General features: G+C 39.4%; 1 long non-coding RNA gene across 2 annotated transcripts; it reads left to right on the top strand.

The window, feature by feature from the left end:
- The first annotated feature begins 2,735 nt into the window (after positions 1-2,735).
- Gm35999 lies at positions 2,736-27,034 on the top strand. 2 transcript variants are annotated; one of them, XR_389325.2, is made up of 3 exons: positions 2,736-3,139; positions 14,572-14,656; positions 26,519-27,034. It is a non-coding gene; the product is annotated as a predicted gene, 35999 (long non-coding RNA). The 2 variants fall into 2 exon arrangements; XR_389326.2 differs by lacking the exon at positions 26,519-27,034 and adding an exon at positions 16,021-16,191.
- The last annotated feature ends 239 nt before the right edge of the window (positions 27,035-27,273 follow it).

Below are 27,273 nucleotides of genomic sequence, written 5' to 3' on the forward strand. Positions count from 1 at the left end.
GTTATCACGTTAACTTCAGCGTCAATAGAGGCCAGCGGGGAGCATTAGATCCACTGGGATTGGAGTTACAGGATGGTTGTGAGCTACCAGGTGAGTGTTGGGAGTTGAACTCAGGTCCTCTGAAAGATCAGCCAGTGCTCATAACCTCTAAGCTACCTTGCCAGCCCTGCTTCAGAAGTGTTCTGGGAACACAATCCTGTTGATTCCTATTCTTTCTTATTCTCAAAAGGATTCATCATGAACTTAGCCCTTCATATATCTGCTGTTGATTTTATGGCTCTAAATTTTCTTTTTCTGTGTTTTCAACTTCATGGTTTAAATTCTTATTATGCCTTTTTTTGGGTTGCTAGAAGTGGACTATCTAGGATCTGGGCTAAAGGTATTCTTTATAAAAATGGCTGCTTGGGGCTGGAGAGATGGCTCAGTGGTTAAGAGCATTGACTGCTCTTCTAGAGGTCCTGAGTTCAAATTCCTGCAACCACATGGTGGCTCACAACCACCTGTAATGGGATCTGATGCCCTCTTCTGGGGTGTCTGAAGACAGCTACAGTGTACTTACATATAATAAATAAATAAATAAATAAATAAATAAATAAATAAAATAAATAAATAAATCTTTTTTTTTTTTTTTTTAAAGTGGCCGCTTGTTCAAGTACTCAAGAAGACTGGGTGGTAAGGAAGTGGATTTTCTGAGAAATACTACTTACAGTTTACCTTTACTAATCAAACTTTCACCCAAACCTGCAACCAAGTTAATAACAGTGCTTTGAGATCATCTATGTGCCCATTCTGCTTACCTACTGTGTACTTAATCTATCCAGTATTAACTGAACTTTAAGAAAAACAATGTTACTCTCGTGCTTTCGAGTTCCCACCGTGCACTACCATGTGCCCCATTTTTCTTTGCTACCCATTCATGATCTTGACTCAGAACAATATATGTGTGCACACGATGTGGTTGCTGGGCTTAAGACCATTTACTGAAAACAGCAAGGCACTTCGAACAACGTCCCCGTACAAGAAAAGCATTGGAATCACCATGTGGGTATAGACTGATACGGTCTGAATCTGGCTCTTCTGAGTCAATAGGGTCAAAACACAGTTTTCTCCTTTGTGAGCAGATCAAGAAGACATTTCCCCATTCTTTTTGATGGTATAATCATTGTGTTGGTCAATAGCATTTATTCAAGACACCAGATGATATATCAGAGCTCTGTTGGATAAATCAGGCCCTCTCTTGGGTAAGTGTCACAGAGGGGGGAAAGAAACAGACGCTGTGCAGGACACAGCACAGTTGTGCTCAGTTGACTGTAAGCCCGTTGTGGCCTTCTGAAAAGAAATTTGGGTATTTGTCTTCGAATCCTCCTTTGAATAAACAATATGTAGGCCCTGGTTACCTTCACAGTTCATAGCACTTTTCCTTTGTTTTTAGTCCTTTTTTCCACAGACATGAGAAGTGTTAGTTGGTCATCTAGGTCATACCGATTCCCATTCTTAAAAGCAGAAACACCTGCTGTTTTTCCTCCCCTCTGTTGTAATTCTATGACATAGGCTTTCCATTTGAGTTTTTGTGTTTTCTTTCTCTTTTCTTGATCAATCATACCAAAATTTAAAAATTACTAATATTTATTGTGTGTATGAGCTTTATTTAGCATATGTACTTTAGAATGCTGAAAATCTTTTCAAATTTATTTTTATCTATTCCCCCTTTTATTGAAAACAGACTCCCTTTTCATAGGATACTTCCTCATTACAGTTTCCCCTCTGTCTGCCCCTCTCAGTTCCTCCTTATTTCCCCTTCTGTCTGGATCCATTCTCTCTCAGTCTCTCCTTAGAAAAGGCTTCTAAGGGATGATAATAAAATGCAGCAAAATAAAACACCAGAGAAAACAAAAGTGATCACACTGAAATTGGACAAGACCAACCACAAGAAGGAGAGGAGCCCACTAGAAGGCACGAGAATCCAAGGCCCACTCTCTCGACTCTCAGGAATTCCGTACAAACACTAAACTGGCAGCTAAGTATATACACACAGAGGTCCTGGGGCAGACCATGCAGAGCTCATGCAGGCGGCTCAGTCTCCGCGAGTTCATGTGAGCTTTGCCTATGCTGATTTAGAGGATCTGTTTTCTTGGTGACCTCCATCCCCTCTGGCTCCTGTATGCTTTCTGTCTTCTCTTCTGAGGGGGTTCCCTGAGACCTCAGAGGATGGATTTGATGGAAGCATCCCACTCAGGGCTGAGTGTTCCCAGGTCTCTCACTTTTGCCTGACTGTGGGTCTCCGTCTTTGCTCCCAGCTGCTTTAGGAGGAAGCCTCTCTGATGATGGCTGAATTATGCATTGATCTATTGATGGCGTAGCAGACCATCACTGGCAGTAAACAATTTTACTAACATTTTAAAAGAAAATTTTTGTCACTTTTTTTTTCTTCTTAATTTGTAGCTTCCAGAACAGTTAAGAAGCTAGTGGTTTCATATATAGAAAAGTTAATAAGGTTTCATCCTCTCTGTTTTTGAGACAGGGTCTCAGTATTTAGCTAAGGCTGGTCTCTAATTCATGGCAGTTCTCCTGCCTCAGGCTCCATAGTTCTGAGATTGTAGGCATGGCCACTGTGTCCTGGCTTGTGTTCCTAAGATACTGAACATCTGTAAACAAAAGATGCTGTAGAGTTTAGTGATTTGCTTTTCTATTAACAACATAATCAATACTAAGTGGTTAAGTCCAATTTGGGTTAGAATCGTGGCTTATTTTATAACTTGCTCTCTGGCCTTGAATAAGTTACCCAACCTCTGAAAATCAATTTTCTCATTTCCTGTGAGAGTTAACCTGGAAGAAAAAAAACCTTGTAAGATCCCCTGCTTGGCACATACTAAGTGGCTGACAAATGCTACGATATTATAATTATTTGTACCCACTGAATATTTCCCCACTTAAGTAAAACATCATTGAAATGACTATCATCTGTTATTGGTCTGAAGTCCAAAGGTAGAAGAAGAACTTAATGTTTGAAAGTGCTCGTGGCCACGGACTGAGCATGACATGACAAACAGAGGGTTGGATGGACACCAGGAAAGTCGGAGTTGTCTGCAATACTGGCAGTTTGACATGAATAATTTGGATTGCTTAATGGTGCACAAAGGTAATGAGGAAGTCTCTCTTTGTATGTGCAGTGTCTTCATCCCCAAGTTCCCCCGAGGCATCTTCGGGTCAAGAAAATTAGATATTTATAAAGTACATGTACATTCTACTCACTCTGACGTACTGTTGATTTCTAGAGGAGAAAGGACCTTTGTCGAGTGGTTTGATTTTTCCTTTGTATACGTATGTTGACTGGCATGTTTCTCACCTTACACTTTATGGACTAGCTGAAGTGCACTGGGTATTTAAAACAACCATCTGCAGGAAGCAGCAGGACTTCTCTGGGGCCCCCGGCCCCTATCAGACTTGAGTAGCTTTCTTTGAGGAAGCCTGTAAGGCTCAGTGGAAGAAAAAAAAATCTGTCTAGTTCAATTCAGTTCCGTATATACGATCCACAATCACACAGGGTGGTTTCCATCAACAAAAGAGATTGTATGCTCATGTATTACTTCAAAATATAACACAGCACATTCGTTTCAATCACCATTTGGGCTGCCACATTATTAAAATAACTATGATATAATAAATAAGCCTGTTTAGGCTCCAAAAACAACGTGTTGCTAATCTGGTTATAGAAGCAACAAGTTAAATTTTAACCACATTTTAATTTTCATAGCACCCTGGTGTTCTAGGAAAAATTGAAGCATTACTATTACCATTTTTGTAAAATATGAGTTTCTTGAACACATGAACTTTAGCAATTAGATTGTAAATCACTGGGTGTTTATCTAGACAAGCTTATTTTATCACACAATTTATTGACATAGTTTACCAAGTTTTTTTTTAATTTATTTATTAAAGCTAAGGTTTTGGAGACACAGACTCTTGCTTTTCCACAGTCTCTGGTATTTATTTTTCACCCTGCAGTCTTCTCTTTGTTGCTTTCTTTCTGGTCATAATGCTTTTCTTCCAAACTTCGGTTTTCCCATTAAGCTTGTGGAAGTCAGTCAGGCTTTTTAATATTGCCACGAGTAAGATGCTTTCTATAACCATTGTCTTGTTCTCTCTGGATCATTAGATACAGATTCAAAACCATAATGTGTTCTTTTAACTATGCTTACTTATGCTGTCTATGGTGCGGGAGGGAAAGAGGGGAGGGAGGGAGGGGAGAGAGCGAGTGAGCTATTCGTGATATGTTTTGCATATGATAATAGGCTCAAATGAAGGTACCAAACAGCAGAGCATAATAGAGCATAAGAGGGATTAGAATTCAGGCTCACTTTTTTCTGTGTTCGTCGTCTTCTGTATATGCAGCAGAACCCCCAGCATTTAAATAGCATCACAGTGGCTTTCCATGTACCCCAGAGTGAAAGAGGACCTTTCAGCATTCTCAAGTGTTTGCTCTCCCTGCCATAATGTATTTGCATCATTTATCTCTGGAAATTTTTCATGGAGCGGATGTAATAGAAACAAGATTGCTCTAACTTTGTTATAAGAAGCCATCTGGAAGTCTTGGTATATATTGTGTAACTGGATAAATGGTGGAAATATTTTGCAGTTTCACAAGAACTTTGGGTCAAAAAACAAAACAAAAATAAAAAAAAGATCAGAAAAACCCCCTAAGAGATCAGAAAATCACATCAAGAAAATTTTGAGAATTGTAATTTTTCTCTTTTTAAAATGCAATTTCTCCCCCATAGAAGTGAAGTAGTTACAGAATAACTAGAAACTTTAATGGGAGTGGGGGGTGGAACTTGTTCAATTCTACAAATCTTTTACAAGCGTGTGCCTATGGCTTATGTTTCCTCTCCCAAATCCATGTTCTAGAAATGTAATTATATTCACAGCGAATATATAATTTCCATCCTGGCTTTCTTTTATTTACTGTAATAAGAAAAGGGGCAATAAACTTTCAAGTAAGAAAATTAAAAGGGAACAGTTATATCTCAAATAATGTTTTATTATGAGTCAACAATAAATCTTAGTCATGGCAATGTTTTATGTACAAAAGGCTTTAAAGTGTAAATTGTCAGATTAAAGTAAAAAACATAAAATAGAATTTATTATGGATTTTTAAATTTTTACATTATACCAGTTTGACAGAGAAGTTTTTTTCTTTTTTCTTTCTTTTTCTTTTTTCTTTTTTGTATGTCCTTTTGGGTCTGAGATACCTCACTCAGGATAATATTTTCTTTTTCTTTCCTTTTCTTTTCTTTTCTTTTTTTAAAAAAATATTTTCTTTATTTACATTTCAAATGTTACCCCCTTCCCTAGTTTCCCCTGCAAAAATCCCCTATCCCCTCATCCCTCCCCTGCTCACCAGCCCACCCACTCCTGCTTCCTGGCCCTGGCATTCCCTATACTGGGGCATAGAACCTTCACAGGACCAAGGGCCTCTCCTCCCATTGATGATCAACTAGGCCATCCTCTGCTCCATATGCAGCTAGAGCCATGAGTCCCTCTATGTGTTCCTTTGATTGGTGGTTTAGTCCCAGGGAGCTCTGGGTGTACTGGTTAGTTCATATTGTTTCCTCCTATGGGGCTGCAAACCCCTTCAGCTCCCTTCATTGGGGACCCTGAGCTCCATCTAATGGATGACTGTGAGCATCCACTTCTGTATTAGTCAGGCACTGGCAGAGCCTCTCAGGAGACAGCTATATCAGGCACTGGCAGAGCCTCTCAGGAGACAGCTATATCAGGCACTGGCAGAGCCTCTCAGGAGACAGCTATATCAGGCTCCTGTCAGTAAGCTCTTATTGGCATCTGCAATAGTGTCTGGGTTTGGTGGTTGTTTATGGGATGGATCCCCAGTTGGGGCAGTTTCTGGATGGTCATTCCTTCAGTCTCTGCTCCACACTTTGTCTCTGTAACTCCTTCCATGGGTATTTTGTTCTCCCTTCTAAGATGGATTGAAGTATCCACACTTTGGTCTTTCATCTTCTTGAATTTTATGTATTTTGCAAATTGTATCTTGGGTATTCTGAGCTTCTGGGCTACTTATAGTGAGTGCATATCCTGTGTGTTCTTTTTTGATTGGTTACCTCACTTAGGATGATATCCTCCAGATCCATCCATTTATCTAAGAATTTCATGAATTCATTGTTTGTAATAGCTGAGTAGTACTTCATTGTGTAAATGCGCCACATTTGCTATATTCATTCCTCTGTTGAGGGACATCTGAATTGTTTCCAGCTTCTGGCTATTATAAATAAGGCTGCTATGAACATAGTGGAGCATGTTTCATTATTACAAGTTGGAATATCTTCTGGGTATTTGCCCAGGAGTGGTATTGCTGGATCTTCCACTAGTACTATGTCCAATTTTCTAAGGAACCACAAAACTGATTTACAGAGTGGTTGTACCAGCTCTCAATCCCATCAGCAATGGAGGAATGTTCCTCTTTCTCCACATCCTCGCCAGCATCTGCTGTCACCTGAGTTTTTGATCTTAGCCATTTTGACTAGTGTGAGGTGGAATCTCAGGGTTGTTTTGATTTGCATTTCCCTGATGATTAAGGATGTTGAACATTTTTTTAGGTGCTTCTCATCCATTCTGTATTCCTCAGTTGAGAATTCTTTGTTTAGCTCTGTACCCCATTTTTAATAGGGTTATTTGGTTTTCTGGAACCCAACTTCTTGAGCTCTTTGTCTATATTGAACATTAGCCTCCTATCGGATTTAGGATTGGTAAAGATCTTTTCCGAATCTGTTGGTTGCCGTTTTGTCTTTTGCTTTGCAGAAACTTTACAACTTTATGAGGTCCCATTTGTCGATTCTTGATCTTGTAACACAAGCCGTTGGTGTTCTTTTTTTTTTTTTTTAAGTTTTTCATTTCAGATTTATTGAGTACCTCCTAAATTGATAACTACTTAAAAATATACAAAGAAAAGGTATTCACTTGACTGCAACTTAAAGGATACAGTTTTTTTTTTTTGCAATATTCTTAAATCTTTTTTTTAAATTAGGTATTTTCCTCGTTTACATTTTCAATGCTATCCCAAAGGTCCCCCATACCCACCCCCCCAATCCCCTACCCACCCACTCCCCCTTTTTGGCCCTGGCGTTCCCCTGTACTGGGGCATATAAAGTTTGCAAGTCCAATGGGCCTCACTTTGCAGTGATGGCCAACTAGGCCATCTTTTGATACATATGCAGCTAGAGACAAGAGGAATGGATACAGAAAATGTGGTACATTTACACAATGGAATGCTACTCAGCTATTAAAAAAATGAATTTATGAAATTCCTAAGCAAATGGATGGACCTGGAGGGTATCATCCTGAGTGAGGTAACCCAATCACAAAGGAACTCGCACAATATGTACTCACCGATAAGTGAATATTAGCCCAGAAACTTAGGATACCCAAAATATAAGATACAACTTGCCAAACGCATGAAATTCAAGAAGAACGAAGACCAAAGTGTGGACACTTTACCCTTTCTTAGAAATGGGGACAAAACACCCATGGAAGGTGTTACAGAGACAAAATTTGGAGCTGTGACGAAAGGATGGACCATCTAGTGATTGCCGTTGGTGTTCTTATGTAGTTCTTATGTAGTTGTTTTTTCTTATGCAGGTCTGTGTTCAGGCTTTTTTTTCCTATTTAGCTTAAGGCTTCCAACTGCTATTGCTTTTGGAGGAGTTTCTATGTAGAACTCAGGCAGAAATATAAAGAGAGAGAATAGAATATTTGAAATTTCTCTATTCATTTATTTTTGAGACATGATCACATATCTTCTAGACTGGCTTCAAACTCCCTATGTAGCTTTAGATGACCCTAAAGTGCTGATCCTCTTGGCTCTACTTCTTGTGTGCTGGGGGGATGGAGGAGTGTCACAAGGCTGCTTCTATAGTGCTGGGATTTCCTCTTAGGGCTCTGTGCTTGATAAGCTTACTAACCGAGAGCTACAATCCCACATTGCTGAATCTTATTTTGAGGGTCAAGCAGGAGGAAGTTTATAGAAGAAGCAATATAGCAAAAATGCTGACAATTCTGAATTTGATACATATACTTTATTTCTTGCTCTACTGATGTGTAAACTTTTTTTTTGGTTTTTCGAGACAGGGTTTCTCTGTATAGCCCTGGCTGTCCTGGAACTCACTTTGTAGACCAGGTTAGCCTCAAACTCAGAAATCCTCCTGCCTCTGCCTCCTGAGTGCTGGGATTAAAGGCATGCATCACCATGCCCGGCCCCTGATGTATAAACTTGAAATTCTTCAATAAAGAAGAGACTGGTACCACCAGAAGAAAATTTGTTATCAAAACCTTGAAATCTAAGCTTCAAAGAGAAATTAAACAAACAAACAAACAAACAACAACAACACACAACATTTTCTGAATTATTTAACTTCCCTAGATGTATCAAGAAGCAAGACATTAAATTTAGATTAGTGAGTTTCCTTCTAACTTTGAAATGTTACAGCTTTATGGCTAAAGTGCACTACCAGCTCTTCTCAAGGATAAGTTGGACTTGAGGAAAAAAGAAATCTTGAATCCACATCTTGTATCTCCAGGAAACTGAAGAAAAGAGAGCTAGAAGGCACTTATTCTCTGTCCTGACTGCCCCCTCTAGCTAAAGTCTTGGAGGGGAGAAGTAAGCAGACATGGCTACATGAGAATGAATGTATTTTAATGCTATGTCAATAAGTAATATGCATATATGTTAATCATTCCAATCAAACAAGATGGTTTACCAAATAAGTTAGCCATCTTCTGACCTAGAACTCTTGGGTCCTATCTGGTAAGCACATTTGGGAAGAAAGAAATGGAGGAACGGGGGAGAGGTGTATGTATAGGGGTGGGTTGGCACATCCCTCAGTGTGGAGGGTATTATCCAACTCCATTAACCACTCAATGGAGAGCTCTTGCTCTGGCATGTAGCAGAATAGGTACATACTGTGAATGGGCTGAGCCATTTGTACCTCCACTTATCCTTCAGGATAACTGGTAACAGATGACTATGGCTCTTTACCAGTTGAAACTCAGGATCAGTGCACACTGAAAACTAGGCACCTGTGTCCTCCTCCCACTTTCCCTAGACCCAGAGAGCACATGAACCCTGTCCTCTCACACTGCTGCATGCTATGTAGTGGGCAGTTCCAGCAGTAGCACTGAGTGGAGCTCGCCAAAGGAAATAAAACAAAACAGAAATACAGGAGTTCTCAAACAGATGCTCCCCAATAGGAGAAAGAAATGTTATATTCCAAAAGTTAATTTGTATCCTTCTCTTTACCATTCAATGGGGAGAAGATACATGACTAACTATGGGTGGGAAAGGACCTTTTTCTTAACCATGTATCTGAGGGTAGTGAGAATACATTTTTAATGTTACCCCAGCAATGCATGTATCCTGCTGTTAGAACAAATAATACAGATTAGCTCCTGAAATCAGTAAGCCGTTGTGTAACCAGCATCTTTTGAGTTACATCGTAACAACGCAGAGACTACTATTCTTCTCAGTGATTGCATTTTCAGTCTTTCTGGGGTTAGATGTCCCATGTAACGACTTTCTGGATCATGGTCTGGGTAAGACTGATGGTGAGCCCCTTCTCTGTGTCCATTAATAAAACAAAAAAGGCCACCTCCCCCTGACTTTTAATGATCAATCTGTAGTACAGCAAATGCACAAAGAAGCAGGACTGTATAGTGTCTCTGTCCAGTTTTGTGTCTGGGATCCAAAGGTATATGCTATAGTTTAAAAATTATGTTATTTGTGTGTGTGTGTGTGTGTGTGGTTGTACATGACACCTGTGTGGAGGTCAGGGGACAACTTTGTTCCTTTATTTCTCTTCTCTTGATGTTACATGGGTTATAGGAGTTGAATTCAGATAATCAGGTTCACATTGTTGGGTGGCAAGCTCCTTTTCCCACGAAACTATCTACTTGGCCCTATTCACACTTATAGATGCTGGATGGGACCCAGCTTTGACAGAATGTCAATGTTACTTAGCTCATGACTGGATATACTTAAGAAAAGATCACACACACACACACACACACACACACACACACACACACACTCCTATAATTCAGCTACTTGGGAAGCTAAGGCATGAGGAGGCCAATCTGGGGAACCTTGTGAGCACTTATTCGTTTGTTTATAGGATAAACATAGACATGCTCCAATGGGAGATGATTAGGGGACAGGGAGGATACCACGTGAGAAGAAAGGCTGAGTAATCTATCTGCAGGTACAGAAACATTCAGTGTCACCAGTGGCTACAAGCCAATGGAACGTATTTTTCCTGAACACCTCCAGAGACAGAATGGCCATACTGCCACATTGACTTTAGAGTCTGACTTTCCCAAACGGAAAGAATAGATGTCAATGTTATATTATCCAGTTATCAGTGTTCTTCTGTTTCACACCTAGCAAACGAACACAGTGCATAGAAACAAAAATGCAATCAGTAAATGCATTTTTATAGCATTTATCACTTAAGATATCATCATCAAGGGGAGGAATCTGTACCTATGAAGACAGAGATGAAAAACAGATGAATAACTGAAGGATTAAGGGAAGTTAAGACACCAGTTAGTTCTTCATATACTCCTTCCTCTCTACACTCCAAAGTTAACTACCCTTCCCTCACTTCTGCAGGAGACTGCAGATTTATTTAGTAGCTATTGAATCAGGAACTCTGGATCCAAGAGGAAGCAAGGATGACATAGCATATTAGAAATTAGGAAAGTAAGTAAAAGTATTTAAATTTATTATTTATGTATTTATGTATGTATTTATTTATTATTTGAGACTGATAGTACTGGTAGCCCAAGCTATCCTGAAACTCACTATGAAGATCAGGCCAGCTTCAAAACCAAAATCTGTTTGCTTTTGCTTCCTAGGTGCTTAGACTACAGTTACAGGCCTCCATGTCCAGTGCAGATACAATTACTTTGAAGTTTCATACCCAATTGGGACAACAGAATATTAGAACTAGCCTTTTAAACAGATTTATACAAAGTCAGAGTTGCTGTGTTCTGAATTTTAGAAAGGTGCAAATACAAAAGGTTAATTTTCCTAAGTATTGGTATTTCTAGGAACTTCAGATGTCTACACAAAGAAGAATTTCCTAGTTCTGAATAAAAATAAACTATTCTGACCATAGAAATTAATTTATTTAGTATATCTCTAATTTTCTATTTGGGCACATCACATTATATTAACTATGTACACATTTTAGAGTTACTGATATGTGTAAATTGAATATGTCTATATATGTGTGTATATGTATGTGTGTATATGTATGTGTGTGTGTATGTGTGTATAGGTATGTGTGTGTGTGTGGATGTGTGTATATGTATGTGTGTATATATGTACATATGTATGTGTATATGTGTGTGTGTATGTGTGTATATGCACATATATAAGGCACCCATAGAGCTCAGGCTGTGAATATTTAAAAGAAATAAAATATTTGCTAATGTTTGTGGGTACCCTGAGGTTCCATTGATATAACTTGAGAAATGCTGTTCCAGATCCAGTGATTTAGGGGGGATGAAGTAGGCCCTAGAGAGCCACAGCATCTTAGAGGAATTGTTCAATGGAATGCATAAGCATAAAGCTCACTGGGTAGTATATAACTTTGGTAAAATGATTATTTCTGCAAACAATATATTTCCATTTTGTTTCTCTTGTTCTGCTAATGTTTTGTTGACCATCATCCTTCAGTCCCTGTAATAAAGAGAAATGTCATTCAAAAAGATTGAAGCTTAATGCTGGATTTCAAAGGTTCAAAGATGGGAACAATTCCCTGGGGTGGTGAAGAGGCTTCTCATTGCAGCCATTCCATATAACTAGTGTTACTCAAGATTGGTTAGAGAGTGGACCAAATCCAGCGGCAGAATGCTTCAGAAGACCTGGTTGCAAAGTCTTATGCAATAATTTTTTTTTTTAAAGATTTTATGAATGAAGCATCCCTACCATTCCTAGAAGTCACTGTCTCACGGCAGGCATCCTGGTCCTCTGGCTCTTATATCTTTTCTGTCCCCATTCTCTAGGATGTTTCCTGAGCTGTAGGTGTGAGAGTCACACTGAAGTTAGGCTGGGCACTCCATAGTCTGCACTCTCTGCATTTTGACTAGATGTGCATCTCTTACACACATTATGGAAAAGCCTCAGTCCATAGATGGAGCAGCCTTCATCTGCTGTACGTCGAAGCTTCTTTAATAATGGCAAGAGCTACACTTCTCTGTGGGTATAAGGATAAGTGTTTAGAATTCACTTCGAAAGTACATTAATTTAGTAAAATGGTGGTAGAGTGGTCTCCTCTCATGTCTATTGAGGTCATATGACACATAAGGCATTTTTCTCCATATATAGAGAAGTATTTTCTTGAGTTGGCACACTCTGGAGAGCATTTAGGCAAGTGGAAGTTCATTTTTAAATTGATTGGATCATTCACAGTGTGGGATTCTGTTGAAGAATGTGCTTTACTAAGCGTGTTCTGCTACTCTGCCGACATCCTGAGGAACATGGGAGGCTAGGACGGTTTCCTCCAGGTAATGATGTCATGTGTTTGGAGCATATTCGTCAGAGTAACTTTGGAATGGCAAATACTTCTGATTATTTTCCCCCTTACATTCCCTGCCTGAGAAGCAAGAGATTTCCAAATCCCATTGGAGAGAAAAGCTAGAAGAAAGTAATGATCTAAGAAATTCTCCCCAGGAAAGGAGAGTCATACCAGAGATGAGCAATCAGTAACCCTTGTGCCAGTGATAAATGCCAGAGGTCTTTTTGAAATGAGAGAAACATGGAAAGTGTATGGGAAACGATATGGACAAGGTTGACAAGAATGGACAAAAAGCAGAAAGAAGGGTGCCTTCCTTGCTGCTCTCCTGGGGTGGTATTGGCAAGTTTTAATTTGGTGTTAAGTGACCTCTAACCTCTAAGTGGTTAGTATTTTTGTGGCCAGAGTCAACAAATTTTCGAGAACTGGTGAGGTTCGTAGAAGAACACAGAATAGATAAACATGCGTGGGTGGGTTCTCCAGGATAAGACATGTTGTGAATGTTCTAGATGAATTTTCCATGTGACATTGGACTTTCTGATAAACTCTTGCCAAAGGGACTGTTACCTTCTAACATGGTTTGGGCCATTGTGCCCGAGATCTGCTCAGAACACCATGTTCTTATCTCAAGGCAGCATCATCATGATGACTTAACGCTGTGCAGAGTGATGGCAGTGGCCAGGACTTCACTTCTGATTTGGGGCTAACACAAAGTATGGTTAGGATTTAACTTACCAAACTTGCCAAATACAGAAGGGCCTATTCTTTCACTTGAGACTATTTTTAGTCTTTATTTTAATGTGATTGCATATTCCTCAGGATCCTATCCTATCACAGGCTATCTGATCTAGGAGTGTGAATGATCCTTTGAGGACACTTGAATTCCTGTGTAGCTGCCCATGCCGTAGTGCCTTCTGCACTTAAGCCCAGGGTGAAGCTTTGCAGGGACCACATTTGGATGTTGTCACATTTCATAACAAGTGAGTCAAATCCACCAAAGTTCTAAAACTCTTCCTTCACTCCCATCTGCTGGCCCATGAGCTTACTGTACACACCTCTTACTTGTTTGTTTAGGATGTGACTGAACTGTTAAGATTCAGTTTCGGGACTGGGGAGATGGTCAGCAAATACTTGCTTTTCGCAAACACAAGGATCTGACTTTGACCCCCTAGAACTCATGTCAAAAAACAAAAAACAAACAAACAAAAAAAACCCGGTGTGGTGGCTCACAGTTGTTGTCCCAGAACTGGGGAGACAGAGCTGCTGGCTAGCCTACCTACTTGGCAAGCTCCAGGCTAGTGAGAGACTCTCTCAAAAGAAAAGATGAAGAGGTGTATGCTACCAGAGGGATGGGACTCAAGGTTGTCTCCTGGCTTCCACATGAGCTCTCTCTGTCTCTATGTTGCACTGTCTTCCTCTATTTCTTTTTCTCTCACATGTACCTGTACATACAAGCAAACATGCATATAACATGCCTCCCCCCTACACAGAGAGACAGAAGATTCAATGCTATAGCGTGGATGAACATGAGGGAATGATAGATTTAGAGGGTACATGGGCTAGATGAAGGTAAAGGACTAAGATGGTGAGACATTGCTAGTTTAAGAGCTTCCTAAATACCGTGTAATTATGGTCCTTTCTGCTCTACAGAGGGTCTCGCCATTTTGGCCCAGATGGGTACTTTTTGGGACCATTTTCAAGAGTTTCTAGTGAGAGGCAGTGACAACGGCTTTTGGCTTTCCCTTCAGTCTATCCGAATCCCTACCTCTTGATTTCCCTTTAGTGACTGCTAGGTCTGAGTGCACTCATCCTATCCTCATTCCTCATGACTTCCTCTCCTTCTCCTCAAAATGCTTTCCATTTCATTCTCAAAAAGAATGTAGTGTCTCTTATTTATAGTCAGAATCTCACATCTAAGGTTTGGAAAAGAAGACAAACAAAAGACCAGTCCAGAGTGAGACCATTTTCCTTCTGCTTTTGCTAGGCATGTGAATGAAATGAAACAGTAGAGTCTTCCTGAGCCCAAACTGCCAAGATGATAATGCCACTTGGACACTCTATGATGATGGGTAGATATTAACATTTCTATCTTTTTGCATTTCTTCTATAAAAATTAAAATTTCCTTAATGCATTGAATAAAGAGATGATAAATGTGTGTCTATTTTCATGCCTATGTCTATTTATTTTGCCTCTTCCTTCCCCTTCCTGTCTTCAGTAAATTGGCTGGATCCTGGGACATCTGCTGCTGAAACCCACATCCCTGGTCTCTGTCCCTGCCTTTAGGGCGAGATCTTTGCAGATCATTCTATTGTCCTCACTGGTCTCCTGCTGTCTAGATCTTTACCTTCATCTAGCTCGAGGACAGTCTAAATCAATCATTACTCTTGTTTGCCAATGCATGGATGGTCTTTCTATGCCTAATCCTCTTTCTGCTGATTCTTCTTCTTCTCCTCTTCCTCCTTCTCCTCCCTCCTCTTCCTTCCTTCCTTTCTTCTTTCCTCTCTTTTTCATACTTTCTCTCTCTCTCTTTCTTTCTTCTTTTCCTCCCCTTCTCCCCCCTCCCCCATTCCTGCTTCTTTGTATATCTTCTTGCCCTAACAAAAGCTTGGCTCTCTTGGCCATGATGACTGCTTATTAAACACCAATTATGTAAACTTCCTTCTTTTGACGTTTTGTGTTTCTACTTTGTTGGCTTTTCACTGATTTAGAAAAGGTCTCATTTATCATCCTACATTGGGTGAACGATTCATATTTTGAGGACTTGTTTGGTTTTTTTTTTTTTTTGCCTACTTTCTTTTAAGAATTGAATACAGAGCCTAGTATATTATAAGAGTTTGAAATTTATTTGACAGGAAATGGTGTATTATTATTATTTATTTATTTACTTGAGAAAGGATCTCAGATGTAACCCTGATTGGCCTGAAACCTGCAGTGTAGACCATACTGTAGACCCTGGTCTTGGCCTTCTTGCAATTTCTCTGACATTATATATTTTTGAGTGGAAGAAGTATAACAAAGCAAAATGAGACAAAAAGCAAAAATACTACCGAGTTTACTTTGTGTTGGTCAACTGCTCCCAGGTATGGGGCCTTTCCTGAAGTGTGGTTAATATACCTAGTGAGTATAAATATATATAGTAACAAATATATATGGTATTCTGGAAAGAAATTTGGGGGTACTATTCAGAGTACTTGTCATTTGATGTATTTAATATGTTACTATGTGTGTGTATTTAATATGTTACTATAACAAAATGAAAGAGAGAAAAAGAGGGTGAGGGAAAAATGCACAAAGGGATTGAAATAATTGAAACTAAAATGGCTGACTTAAAGGAGCAAGGAAATCCTTGGTCAGGAGATAAAAAAGATTGTGCAGAGAGTTTGGAACACTTAATCCTACATGTGTTGTCTACAACTACGCTGTCTCCTAAAGGTTCAGAGAACTATGTGAAGAGGAAGGCAGGAAGATTGTCAGAGCCAGAGTGGGTGAAGGGGCCCAAGGAAGCAACGGACTGATGTGGCAGCACACAGAGAGCTCCGCGGATTGAGGCCAGATGGGGTCCTAGCACTGAGAAGCTGGAGCAGAGTGGACACACCGCTCACCAAGAAGTACACGCAACTGATACTCACGGGGGGGAGGGGGGTGGGGGTGGAGGGAAGAAAAGAAAAGAGAAGGGAAGAGAAGAGAAGAGAAGGGAAAGGAAAGGAAAGGAAGAGAAGAGAAGAGAAGGGAAAGGAAAGGAAAGGAAAAGAAAAGAAAAGAAAAGAAAAGAAAAGAAAAGAAAAGAAAAGAAAAGAAAAGAAAAGAAAAGAAAAGAAAGAAAAATTAGGATCAGTTTCCTCCAATGGCGTCTCACTGCGTAAATTAACCACATTTCCAGGAAGGCCCGATGACGAGGAATAGTTGGTTAACATAAAGCAAACTCAATTTCTGTAGACTTTTTGTCTTATTTTTTCTTAAGCAAGTTTTGTGTTATTTATTCTTTTTTAAAAATATTTTTATTAGGTATTTTCCTCATTTACATTTCCAATGCTATCTCAAAAGTCCCCCATACCCTCCCCCCCACTCCCCTACCCACCCACTCCCACTTTTTGGCCGTGGAATTCCCCTGTACTGGGGCATATAAAGTTTGCAAGTCCAATGGGCCTCTCTTTCCAGATATGGCCGACTAGGCCATCTTTTGATACATATGCAGCTAGAGTCAAGAGCTCTGGGGTACTGGTTAGTTCATAATGTTGTTCCACCTATAGGGTTATAGATCCCTTTAGCTCCTTGGGTACTTTCTCAAGCTCCTCCATTGGGGGCCCTGTGATCCATCCAATAGCTGACTGTGAGCATCCACTTCTGTGTTTGCTAGGCCCTGGCATAGTCTCACAAGAGACAGCTATATCTGGGTCCTTACAGCAAAATCTTGCTAGTATATGCAATGGTGTCAGCGTTTGGAAGCTGATTATGGGGTGGATCCCTGGATATGGCAGTCTCTAGATGGTCCATCCTTTCGTCACAGCTCCAAACTTTGTTTCTGTAACTCCTTCCATGGGTGTTTTGTTCCCAATTCTAAGAAGTGTTATTTATTCTTCTGCTTGTTTATTTCGATTTTTCTTTTTGTGGTTTTATGTGTGTGTTTGTGTGCATGCACATGTGTTTGTTTCTTGGTTTTGTTTTGTTATTTTGTTTTAAAGAGAGATAGAGAAAGCCATAAAGTTGGGTGGGTAGGAAACGAGATAGGAAATGATCTGGGAGGACTTGGGGTAGGGAAAAAAAATCATGATCAAAATATATTGTATGAAGATTTTATTTTTCAATTAAATGGGTTGCCAGCGAGTAAGAAAATGAACAACTGATTCATGAAGAAGATGGGCAACATGAGCCACATGAGTCATGTCATTTCACTGAGATCAACATAGGAGACGCTAACCACATGTCATTGATCATGTCCATTCATAGGCATGTAGAACGCAGCAAATTCTTTCCTGCTGGGCCTGAGCACCGTGTCTTGTGATGGGGCTCCTCTGCAATGGTTGGGCTCCCCCTCAGCTGAGGGTCGTTGATGAAGCCGTGCCCACCGACGTGTGCGTCTAACAGACGTTTGCTTAGGAAGGGACTCAGTACAGATGAACTGGAAGGTCTTGTTCAGAACCAAGCTCTAAGTTGATCCTCTGGTGCCTTGCAGGGAGAAGGCCTCAGCGCCTCATCTCTCACCACAACAGCAGGGATTCATGACACTGCTGAAAGGCTCTGCCTATTTTCCACCTTTCCCTTCGTTGATGTGACAAAAAAGATTTCCTTAAAGCTGTCATTGCTCTGTTAGGTTCTAGGGCCGTTGAACATATAGAAGTTAGAAACTCAGCAGGACCGATGAAAGTGAGGGTCTGTGGTGACCTGGATAGCGCATGCGTGGTCCACTGACCGGCAGGTAGATTAACCTTCCTCACTCTTCTGTTTCCTCTTGCTCCTCGTCCTCCTCGTCCTCCTCCTCCTCTACCCCTTCCATTATTTCTCCTTCTCTGGAACTCCATTTGCCTCTGCTTCTCTGGTGCTGGGATTAAGGGTTTATGTCACATAGCACAGCCCCAGATTAAAGTTCTTCAAAAACATTTACACGGCTACATGTACTATTGGGCAGTGTTTTAATATTGACGTTACAGGAAGGGTCTTCTGAATTCCTTCCCCACTTGTCTTACATCAGATCGTTTGGCTTATAGCAGCTCTTATTTCTGGTGGGGTAGATCTGATCTTTTATGGCACATCTGTTTGTGATTGAGTTAGGTTAGGAAACTGAAATGTGACAATATTAGTCTACCGGAATTGTCACTATTACTGGCTACACTGCTCCCCCAGTACTTTGAAAAAGGCAATTTTCACATAGTTACTATTGCTTTATTGTAAGTCTCTTGTGAGAATTGTAGCCTAGTCTGAAGCAGGAAAATAACCTAGAACAAAATGTAAATCGGTGCATTTCAATGTTCAATAAAGGAAGAACCCACTAAACACAGTTAGAATTTAATATGGCTGCTGGTTTCCTCTGTGATATGTCCACAGCCTGGTGATGTTTTATTATTTTGAAGACCACCATTTTTTAATTTAATTCATTCAACTAAGTGATTTAAACTTTCCTTACTACAAAATCATGTCACTTTAACTTATAAGTTGATTTTTGCTGGGTGGTGGCGGCACATGCCTTTAACTGCAGCACTCGAGAAGCAGAGGCAAGTGGATCGCTGCGAGTTCAAGGCTAGCCTGGTCTATGAAGTGAGTTCTAACACAAGCAAGGAAGGCCACACAGAGAAACCATGTCTCAAAAGACAAAAAATAAAACAATCAAAAAAATTTAAAAAGAAGAAGAAATTTATTTTTGCTGAACAGGATGGTACATGCCTTTAATCCTGCCATTAAGAAGGCAAAGGAAGGAAGACCCTTGAGGGTTTGAGGTCAACCTGGTCTGCCTAGAGAGTTAGAGGCCAGCCCGGGCTTCCTGGCTGTGAAGACCTGTCTCAAACAATGAAACAAAAAAACCCTGTAATATCTTAAAAAATAAAAATAAACCTTTGGTATGTTAATATAATTCAATAGAGAACAAAATTATGGTACGAGAAAACTGTTTAGGAAAATTTCTGGATTTCAATAAGGGTCTCATCAAACAAAGAAACAGAAATGTGTGCTATTTAATTTCATGTCTTAACATTAATTTTAAAAAGTTCTAACTCAGGATCATATAGGATCACTCTCCTGGAGACTAAAACAGAAAGGTTGAGGTGTCTTTTGTATGTAATGGAGTGACAGAGAAGAGTGGAGACAGCAGATTTTTACGACCTGTCTGGGTTCTTCCACTCAGTCCCTCACTTGTGAAATCTTCCATTTCGGAACACACCATCCATTAAACAGCAGGTGTGTATGTCCAAGGGTTTGTTTAACTTAAAGAGATAACAACATCTTACAAGGTTTCTAAACAAAAATGGCTGGTTCAAAGTTCTGTGACCAATGGCATGTAAACTGAAGCAATCAGCCCAGGTCCGGTGGTGCTCTGTTAAAGTGTCACTATGCGTGGGCTTGAGGGTTTGCTTAGGGCAGCAACGATAACCTTTAACAGGAGCACAAATGTATTCGTCCCAGACCCACATTCCACGTTTAATCAGCAGTGTTTACTTGGAAGTTTAGGTAATGAAATTCCACCTCAGGTTACTCTGGTTCGTAAAGCTGGGTGCGTTGTCTTTTTGTTTGCTTGTTTGTTTTGTTTTTGTTTTTTTGTTTTTTTGTTTTTTTTTTCTAGACAGGGTTTCTCTGTGTGGCCCTGGCTGTCCTGGAACTCACTTTGTAGACCAGGCTAGCCTCGAACTCAGAAATCTACCTGCCTCTGCCTCCCGAGTGCTGGGATTAAAGGCGTGAGCCACCACAGCCCGGCGCTGGGTGCATTGTCTTGTGTCTGCTTTTCTTGCTGCTTCACTAAAAGTTTTTCTTCTTAGAGCCTACTTTTATTCCATGTATTCGACTCGATGTAACATAGCTTAAAACAGTTGGTCGGGATCGTCAGTGGTCTTTTAAATGGCAGGTGTAGGTTTGTGACTTGATTGCTTAACGTGAGCTTAGCCCTCCTCTTGGCTAATTTCTTCGTTGCTGGGATAGAAAAAGACCTTAGTGCTGTCGTGTAAAGTAGATGCTTCATTATTAATTAGCTGTCGAAGAATTAGTTTCTAAGAAAGCTCCAAAGACAGTGAGCTGAGGCTGACCCTATCGCAGCTCATTCAACAGCTGTCTGCTGGGCAAGAACACACCCAAGAAGCGTCTTCAGCCCCCAGCGATGAGCCTTTACCTTTCTTCTACGGATTCTGAAAGACTGATTTGCCTCTCCACTTTATAGTGTGCGACCAACTCCCAGTCATTGTCATCTCTGATTTCACCCTTTCACATACCAGAAAAATAAAATTTAATTTGACATCTCTGCTCAGCCTATGCATTTTTGCATATATGGGCAGTAGTTGACAGATCTTCATGCTTGTCCATGAACTGTCTAGGTGTTTTTTTTTTTTTTTAATTTCACAATATCATGAACACTAGTCATATTCTCTCCCACTAGCCTCTGCTGTCTCCTCTCCCTCCTACTGTATTTTAAATGCACACCGGGTCAGTGGGAGGCCATGAGACCTAAATCATAAGCAAGCATGCATTCATTCTGCTTCTACCACTCCAGAATATTTTAATTTGGGAGACATTTCTTCTTTTTGAACTTTTCTCATCTAGTGCTATTAAAAGAATTTTGTTCATCAGGTCATTTTGTGATATTGTCATAGGATATCATTATAATCCTAACAAGGTCTTGAAGTAAAGATTAGCCAATACCTATTTAATTCAATTATGAATATCACATTTTGAACAAAAAATTAATTCTCATATTAAAGCGTGATTGCTTTTTCCTTTGTGAACTTCAAGGGGAGGCTTTGACATTAAGTCATATCTAACTGTGTGGTGTTTTGTCTGCATGTGTGTCTGTGCACCATATGCTTGTCCAGGGGGCCAGAAGTAAGTGTTAGATCCCTGGGACTGAAGTTATGACTGTCATGAGCCAACAAATAAGTGCTGGGAATCGAACCCATGGCCTCTGGAAGACCAGCCAGTGCTCTTAACCACAAAGCCATCCATCTAGCCCCTATTAAGTCATGTCTAATTAAGCTTCCCCCACCCATGTGTTTGGGATGAAACTCAAAGTCTTCTATATACTAGGCGTGTGCTCTACCCCTGAGTTATATCTCATCCTTAAACATACTTTTAACTAAAAATAGTATTGAAGAGTAAAACTAAATAAAACCCAATGTGTGTCAGAAAATTCAAGGGTGAGCACACACCATTTTGCTTTGAACTCAGTAAACTGACCCATAAAATTCTAGGTAACCTGGCTGTCTGTTAAATGTATTTATTTTGTTACAAGGAGAGGAAAAGGAAGAGATTTTATTGTTTTTCTAGGATGTACTTTTAAAAAATTATATTAACTTAGCAAACACCCTCACTCATTTAACAAATACCCATTAAATACCTACTGCCCTATTCACTGGGGCAGAGTGAGAATCTCTATGAGGAAAGTATTAACCCTACAGTAAAGACCCTGCAGTCTAGCACAAGGATGACCTGAGTATTAAGAGTGAGAAACTAGGCACATTGAAGACCTTTGACAAGCAGGACAGACATTTAGACTGGAATAATAATGTCCAAGAATCTTAAGTATTTTTGAGATTTTCATTTTTTTAAAACACAATACAGTCTTAGCATTCAGCGGCCTTTTTGGTTATCTTATTTTCCAACAACAGTTTACTTTTAATCACATGAAACTGAATGTGAAGTGTTTGTCTCCTTTCCTGATGCACCTCTGACACCATGTTCAGCCTGACCCCTAGTGCTTGGTTAATATGCAGGGAAGCTGAAACAATCAGTGTTTGCCATAAGGGTGGAGAGTGTGACACAGCAGCGTGGGATGATGTGGAGCACTGACTTTGAAGCCCTATTGCCAAGATTTATACCCAACCCCACTACTTGCTAGTCATGACCCTCAAATTAACTACAGAACTTCATCCAGCACTTGAGGCTCCTCTAGGTTAAATGTATATAACAAGATAATAGTGCTTACTTTGATTGTAAGGATCAAGCGTGCCTATGTATATAGTGCTTAGAAAAGGTCACAGTATTTCCCATATAGGTAAACCTTTTTTTCTTCTGAGAGTGATGGGTTTTTTTACTCACCATATCTGACTCAGTTCCACTTCTAAGGAACTGAATAGTGTTTAGACGCTAGGGAAAATACTCAGAATACTTTATAGAATTAGAAAGAAGAGAAAAGGCTGGATGAATCATCATACCCTGGATCCTCCTTTGATCAAGGGAAAATTAAGACCTCAGAAAGTTATACATACACACACACAAATATGGATATATATATCCATCGCTCTGTGTGTGTGTAGACATATATGCATATATATATGTGTGTATACATATATGTATATGTGTGTACATATGCATATATGTATACATATGTGTATATATATTTATGTGTGTATATGTGTGTGTGTATATATATATACACACATATATATATATTGTGTGTGTTTTTGATCACATATGGAATAGTCATAATCGAACCCATTGTTATGTCTAATTAATGTGCTAACAAAAGCATAGTAAGTAGAAACTTAACTGAAACCGAGACGCTAAGATGCAGCTTCCACGATGTCAGTAATGACAGGGTGCTATGCAGATCCTCTGTGGGTACTCTGTGTTCCTCTAAGCAGTCCTCTATCATGCTTTGTACAGAAACCAAATCACTCAGTGGCTTGTTAAAAAAAAAAATTGAGATTGAGATGCTCATCTAATAACACTTTAAGCAACCCTGTATCGGGCAGGTAAGTCCAATCTAGCTTAATGTTGTTGGCTGCGTGGTGGGCTTTCTTGATTGTTAATGCCACACTGGATTCACTACAAGGTTTATGGAGATGAGCTGGGATTCAATAATTTTGACTTAGCCAATCTACAAAAGGGGATGACAAAGAAAATCTAAGCAAAGCTCAAGCCTCTGGATTTGAATTTGCCGTGATGAAATTGACCTCATGTTTACTGTTCAAGAGGAGACACATAGTAATATTATATATATGTATATATGTACGTATACATAGCTATTGTAAAGAGAACTGTTACTTTAAGGAAAATATTATTAAATATATTCAAAATTCTTCTATAAAGATCTTGTTATCTTTTAGGCTTTTGTTGTCTTGTGGTTGAGTTCCTTATTCATTTTATGACAACAATTGTACTTTAAGTCACTGTCCTATTTAGTGACATATTTGTGGTGGCAGACGAAGATCTGTCTTAGAAACGAAGACACGTAAAGGCAAAGTAATTGCAGGCAGCTCTAAAGATCTTTTGCATAGGCAGACTTATAAGGGTTGTAAGGCATTTTGAGGATATTGGGATGTGATTTGAGTTATGCCCCATTCTTCCATTCACTAATCAAATATTTGCTGTACCTTTGTTCTCCGGGAGCTTGCCACTTAGCAGCTGTCTTCAGCCTCTGATATACCTCAGCTTTGATTTTTGAGCTTCTGGTTTTTCATAGCCTAAACTACTAACTCAATACTGTAATAGAGTTAAATTATGAGAGTTACAAAGGCCACTTTCAAAAGGTTTATTGTATATCATTTTGTGTATATTAATCCTTAAGGTCATATCTAATAAGATTGTTTTGATTAGTCCTAACCAATTATATATGATACAGTATCTTGACTTTGTCTTATTTTCTGGTTATTTGTGTGGAATAAATTTGGCAGCATCACAGATTGATCCTAAGGTCTTGTGCATGAAGGATGAGAATTTTATTACTTAGCTACCTTTCCAGCCATGGACATTTTTTTTTTTCAAGAGAATTTTAAGTTCACCACACAACTGGGCAAAGATATAGTGATTTCCATTTCCATCTGTTCCCCGAGCCTGTCCTCATGTATTACCCTTTATTCAGTACTGGGGATCAGTTCAGGACTTTAGTGATAGTCTCACACCTTTACATTTTTATTCATTATAATTTTCCTGAAATGCCCCCCCCCCAGACTTGCATTTAAACCCAAAACCGTTAGAATCTTACTAAGTGTCTTACTAAGTTTCCTACGTTGGGGTTTTTAAATCTGTAGCCCTGGCAGGCCTGAACCTCATGATCTTCCTGCCTTAGTCTCCCAAGTAGTTGCAATTACAGGCTCCACACCACACCCAGCAGAGTTCATCTTCAGTACTGTGCATGCTATGCTCTTGGCAGATTTGTGATGTGCCCCCATGATAGTGAGGTATGAAGGAGCTATGCTGTGCTGAGAATCCTCAGTCTTGTCTGTTTATCTCTCTTTCTTCTCCCTCACCCTTGGTAAATGTTGATGCTTTTTGCCTCTGTAACATTTGCCCTTTCCTGAACGTTATGCTGTATGTAACCTTTTCATATTGGCTTCTTAGGATGTAAATTTTTCTTAGGAAAAATAAATGCATATTTATTTTTCCTCCGTGTCTTTTCAAAGAATGACAACTCATCTGTTTCTAGTGCTGAATAATATATTCATGACATGAATATATTGTAGGTTATTTTTCCATCTACCTATGAAAAGGCATCTTGGAGCTGGCATGATGGCTCCCACATATAATCTCCGCACTCGAGAGGCAGAGCCAGGAAGATTGTCATGTGTTTGAACCTCTTACTCTATGAAGTAAGACTGTATAAATAAACAAACAGAACTTTAGTTGTCTCCAGGCTTGAAATTTAGGACCAAATGTTTTATAATATTTGTACAAGGCGTTTGCATCAGCTAAACTTCCATCTCTTTTGGATAATCAGCAAGGGTAGAATCTATGACAATGTTTTTTAGCCCTGGGTCACCTGTGATGTGGAGCTTCCTTCCTGGTTGCTTAGTTATCATCACTGCATTTTTTATGAGGTATCTTAAGATCTGCGTCCAGTATTTTATAAGGGAGGTATTTCCTTATTGTTAAGTCTTAAGATTCAGCTACATAGTTTTTGTTTTGCTTATTTTACTGAGAAGGGTCTTACCATGTAGTTCTGGTTATCCAGGGACATATGTAGATCAGGCTGGCCTTAAACTGAAGGAGATCTACCTGTCTCTGTCTCCAGAGTGCTGAAATTAAAGCCAGGAAATGCCTGCTGAAATTAAAAGCATGCATCACCATGTCTGGTTGATTACATGGTTTTGGTAGCAATTCTATATGTTTTTTTTTTCCTTCAAGTCTGTGGTGTGGCTGTTTATTTCCTTGGAAGTGTCTAAGATCATATAAATTAATCTTATTGAAATTATTTATTTTATTATAATTTCTTTAATTTATAGATTGTGCCATTTGTGTCATGTCTAAAATGTTATCGCCAAACCCAAGCCACCTCTATGTTTTTTCTTATATTGTCCTCAAGAGTCTTGTGGTTTTGTGTTTCAATTCATGCTTAGGATACACTTAAAGTTAATTTTTTATCAAATTTGTAGCTTATGTCTAGACACAATCTTCTTCTTCTTCTTCTTCTTCTTCTTCTTCTTCTTCTTCTTCTTCTTCTTCTTCTTCTTCCTCTCCTTCTTCTTCTTCCTCTCCTTCTTCTTCTTCCTCTCCTTCTTCTTCTCCCTCTCCTTCTTCTTCTCCCTCTCCTTCTCCTTCTCCTTCTTCCTCCTCCTTCTCCCTCTCCCTCCTCCTTCTCCCTTTCCTTCTCCTTCTCCTTTCTTCTTCTTCTTCTTCTTCTTCTTCTTCTTCTTCTTCTTCTTCTTCTTCTTCTTCTTCTTCTTCTTCTTCTTCTTCTTCTTCTTCTTCTCCTTCTCCTTCTCCTCCTCCTCCTCCTCCTCCTCCTCCTCCTCCTCTTCCTCCTCCTCTTCCTCCTCCTCCTCCTCCTCTATGTGGTTATTCTGTTGTTAATGTGTCTAAAATACTACCTTTTCTCCATTGTGCTGCCTTTAGTCTTTTGTTCAAAGGTCATCGACTGTATTTCTAAGGGTCTGTTTTAGGCTCTCGGTTCTCTTTCTTTTGCCTACTTGCCTTTTTTTCTGCTAGTGCTTCATAGCACCAGTAACTGTAGCTTTTGGTCAACCTTAGAGCTGAGTGCTGTCAGTTCTCTGAGTTTGTTCAACATTGTTTGGCTATTGTGAATCTCTTGCCTCTTCATATATAAACTTTAGAGTCAGCTTGCCAATTGTTGCAAAATGTCTTGGTAAAATATATAGGATTGCTATTATGACATTATGAACCATCCTGAAAGGAGCTAAACAAGACAATGCCAAGTTCTGTGATGGACATGGAATATCTGTATGTCTGCTTAGATTTTTGATTCCTTTAAAAAGTTTTATAACTTCCCTTATGCAAGTCTTGTAGGAAACTTCTTGGTAAATTCTTATATTGACACAACTAAAATATATCCTTATTTCAGGCCCAGGAAAAATTCACAGAAGAGGGGGAGGAAAGACTGTAAGAGCCAGAGGACCAGGATGCCTGTTGCTAGACAGTATCTTATAAGGTGACATGGAGTGTGCATGTATAGCATCTCAAAAATACAGTTGCTGAATGAGACGACATAATGACAACACCACTTGACCTGACAATATGAGCCCAAGAAATTCGGCAAGGTCCCACACCTCGATGAAGAGCTACAGGTGGCCAGTGGTTATTGAGAGCTGCCTGCCTCTACCTCTGAAGAGACTTGCCACCATGACCAGTGACAAAAAATTCTTATTACAGATTTGTATTTACAAATATTTTTTTTTGGAGTGGACGCTAATGTAAATGGTCTGTCCTTTTAATTTTAAATTCTATTGCCAACTGTCAGTATATAGGAAAGTAATGCATTCTTATATATTAACCTTACATCTTGAAACTGTTCTGCAATTGCTTATAATCTGAGGAGATTTTTTTGATTCTTTTGGATTTCCTAAGAAAACTATAATTATAAATATTATAATTTATTTTGCAACTTGCATGCCACTTTTCTTTTTCTTATTGTATTGAACTGGAATTCCAGTACAATAATGAAAGGGACAGCTTAGTTTCTGAAAATATTCTTATTTTAATATGTAAATTTCATTTCTATTCTGAACCTGTTGGAGTAGGGATATTTCATCTTATAACATGCCTGGTATGTTTTCAATGCTCTTAAATGTAATGAAACAAAGTTACATCTTCAATTTA

The sequence above is a fragment of the Mus musculus genome, chromosome 5, assembly GCF_000001635.26.
Source record: "Mus musculus strain C57BL/6J chromosome 5, GRCm38.p6 C57BL/6J".
NCBI lineage: Eukaryota > Metazoa > Chordata > Mammalia > Rodentia > Muridae > Mus > Mus musculus.